This window comes from Cervus elaphus, chromosome 14 (assembly GCF_910594005.1).
Source record: "Cervus elaphus chromosome 14, mCerEla1.1, whole genome shotgun sequence".
Lineage (NCBI taxonomy): Eukaryota > Metazoa > Chordata > Mammalia > Artiodactyla > Cervidae > Cervus > Cervus elaphus.
The window spans coordinates 27,940,948-27,945,119 of NC_057828.1; positions in this window are offsets into that span (position 1 = coordinate 27,940,948).

Sequence of the window (4,172 nt, forward strand, 5' to 3'; positions counted from 1 at the left end):
GAGGACTCAGAACAGATCCTCAAGATCACCCTCCCCACTTCCTCTTGACAACTCTTCTTCCTATTCCTATAAGTCACCAGATTACAGCTTAATCTTTGCACAGTGCAAACTGAAATGGAAAACTGTGTCAACAATGCTAGAAATGCTGACAAGAATACAGCCTAAGACACACAGTCACCTGGATGATGGGACAGCTTCCCCTCCGGTGTGACCCACTCCGGGGCATTCATTGCCTGGTTCCCTAGCCTGTCTTCCCCACTAGCTGTATGTTCCGTTTCAGCACTAGCTGTGTCTCACTCAGCTTTCCATCACCGAGGCCTATCATGGTGCCTAAGACTGATGCTCAGGTAATACTTTTTTTGATAATACCAAAATCTAAATTTTATTAGCTGTTTACCTTGTACCAGGCACTGTGTAAAAAAAGAATGAAAGAGTGAATTGTTAATGAGGAATGAATGAATACTGAATAGGAAACCTAAAATAGGCTACATGTCATCCATCATGGTCATTATTGTACTAATTATCTCCATACTGAGCGTATTCCTAATATTCAATGCAAAGACTAACAATTGTAAAGAATGTGTGCCCTATTGTGATATTGTGATTATAATAGATGTGTATTTGGTTCAATATTCATGGTTCTTGGCTCACCTCCCAAAACCTTGGGAATGTCCTGAGCAAGAGCAATGGGATCGCCTTTTCTATTCTATTTGGTCCTTTCTCCTCAGTTCCTGAAATCTCTTTAGAGCCATCAACGTGAAATGGGTATCATTTTATTCATAACAAAACTCTTTCCACCACAGCTGAGTTTATGTTAATGAGGGGACTTTTGGAATCACTTAAGGATAGGGGCTGGTTGCCAAAGGGAATCAACCCAAAGAGAAGGTTGGGATTCTCATCCCCACTCCCTGATTTCTGGGGAGAAGAGAGGGTCTAGAAGTTAAATCAGTCACCAATGGCCAGTGATTTAATCCATCATGCAAATTTAATAAGGACTCCATAAAAATCCCCCAAAAGGACAAGTTCCAAAGAGCTTCCAGATTGGTAAACCAGAATGCTTCTGCATGCCATTGTGTCAGGACCCAAATTCCAGTAGGACAGAAACTCCTTTGCTCAGGAATTCATGCTATGGATATCTTCACCTGGTTGTTGACTCCTATCTTTTGCTATCTTTTGTAATAAACCAGAAATCAAGTGAGTTAACTGGTTTCCTGAGTTCTGTGAGCAAATTAACTGAACCCAGTGAAGGGGTTGTGGGCACCTGTGGTCCACAGTCAGTGAGTCAGAAGTACAAGTGACAACCCAAACTTAAAATTGGCATCTGAAGTGGCAGGCAGTCTTGTGGGACTGAGCCCTGAAGCTAAGGGATCTGACACTCTCTCCAGGTAGGTAGACGGTGTCAGAGGGAGTTAAATTGTAGGTCACCCAGCTGGTGGTGTCTGAGAATTGCTTGGTGGTGGGTGAAAAAAGCCCACACATTGTAATTGGTCCCAAAATTGAAACTATGGACTACATCTTACATTGAAACTTCAGTGAACATAATTTGTCCATCCATAATCATTATGGCTTCCCAGAGCTAATGGTAAAGAACCCACCTGCCAGCCAAAGAAAGAAAAAAATAAATAAATAAAAAATAAAAAAAAAAGAACCCACCTGCCGATGCAGGAGACATAAGAGTCTAGGGTTCAGTCCCTGGGTAGGAAAGATCCCCCGGAGGAGGCAATAGCATACTCCAGTATGCTAATAGAATACTCCAGTATTCTCGCCTGGAGAATCCCATGGACAGAGGAACCTGGCAGGCCACAGTTCATGGGATCTCAAAGAGTGGGACACAATGAAGCAACTTAACAATACACAATAATACAGAGGGGCCATTTTAAGGTATTTTCATGCTTCAGGGTCATTATTAGGAATATCAATTATCAATTTCATGGATGAGGAAAGAGTTGCTTGATATTTGGTTCTTATTGATAAAACACTGGAAAAACATCTTTTTCTGAGGCAAAGACATAGTTGCTACACAAACTTAGTCACTTCTGAACCCCTGAACCAGAGGAAGAGGATCACCAATTTCCCCCTCCCCCAAGAGGCAATTACCATGGGCCCAAAGAGACATTTCTGTTTGGTACTTAGCCTAGATTTTACGCAAGGGACTAAAATGTTATACTATTTCAGCCCAATCCATCAAAGCTAATGAGCCCTCTGCACTTTATGGCTCTTCCTCTCCATCATAGACTATTATCAGCGACCTATGAGTTCTCCCCTTCTAAGAGCTGCCTGGGGGTTCATCCACATAATTCGAGCATAACTGCTTCGCAGTCATGCAAGCAGCCTTGCATTTTTATGCAGATGGCCGTGCTGAGAATCAATTCATCAGACAGCTCCAAAGAGCTCTGTGCAATTAAGGATATGCAATCTGGAAGAGCCCCAAGCCCAGAGCGGGTACCCAGTGCTCCCTGTGCAGGCTTCCAGTGATCCCTGGCTCAGCTCTGCTCCTCCAGTGGTGAGAGGAGTGACCTAGAAGGACAGGGACAGGCATGCTCCTGGACAGTTCGTGGTGGCCATTCTGAAATTACAGAAGGAGAACAGATGGAGAAGTAACCTCAAATAAATATTCATAAGAAGAAAATCAATTATCTACCTTATGTGCCACCTGCCATACCAACCCAACTTAGCACACAGCTGCGGGAGGCAGAGGAGGGCACATGTGAAAATTACAGGCTTCCCCTTGAAGGTATTCACACAGTCCAAGGGACCAGTGCCAAATCAGGGATTTTGACCCACCTGATCTGAAAAGATGGAATATTTTGTGTGTGTGACCTTTAAAACAGGAACCAAAGCCATAGAAAGATGACATGGGGTAGTGGAAAGAGCAAAGCTTTCCAAGTCAGACTGGCCCGGGCTCCAATTCCAGAACTGACCTTTCTTACCTCCTGCCACTTATCTCTGATTAAACTGGACAGGGTACCAGACTCTGAACCTCACCATCCTCACCTGCACAGTAGGGAGAGACCCCTACCTGTGCTGATGAGGGTCGAGGAGCAGGGCACAAGGACTGAGATAACAGAGATGAAGCATCTAGGCACAGCCGAAATGAACAAGGATTAGTTCCTCCTGCCCCCAAGGATACCATGCCATAGGTGAGAGAATGGATTTGCCCGGGTCAAAACTTTTAAAATTGATTGACTTCCCCTGGGAATTCAGATGTAAAGGATCTGCCTGCAATGCAGGAGACACAGGAGACGTGGGTTCAATCTCTGGGTTGGAAAAATCCCCTGGAGAAGGAAATGGCAACTCACTCCAGTATTCTTGGAAAATCCCATGGGCAGAGGGACCTAGCAAGCTACAGTCTATGGGGTTGTAAAAGAGTCAGACATGAGGAGGCGACTAACAACAAAAGAGTGATGGACGAAGGTATATAATTCCTAGAAGTTTATGATTCCACAAATCTTTAGGGACTCGAGATATAGCTAAATGATTTGGTATTAATATAAAATGTTTCCTGACTATTTTTCAGTTGTTATTTTTAATAATGTAGCTCCAGACTTCCCTGGTGGCACAGAGGATAAGAATCCACCTGCCAATGCCAGGAACACGGGTTCTATCCCTGATTTGAGAAGACTCCACATTCAACATGCTGCAGAGCAACTAAGAGCAACTGAGGTTGTGCAGAGCTACCGAGCCTGTGCTCTGGAGCCTGCGAGCAGCGACTACCGAGCCTGAGCCCATGGACTGCAACTGCTGAAGCCCACACGCCCTAGAGCCTGTGCTCCGCAACAAGAGAAGTCAACGTAGAGAAAAGCTCACGCACCGCAAGTAGAGAGTAGCCCCTGTTCATGGCAATTAGAGAAAGCCCACGTAAAGCAGTGAAGACCCAGCACAGCCAAAAATAGATAAATAAATAATGTAGCTCCCTAGCGTAAATCCTTTATTCCTGTTTCCAGAGCTATGACAAGGACAAAGCTACTGTTACCAAGTCTAAGCTCGCTCTGCTCACTGCATGATATAGGTCAATGAATCTAAGAGATGAGGTGTTGAGGCAAGGAAGAAACTTTAATCATGGAGCCAGCAGACCAAGAAGATGGCAGGCGAGCACCTCAAAATAACCATCTTTTGGGGGCCTGGACGCCAGGTTCTTTTATCAGCTCAGTTCAGTCACTCAGTTGTGTCTG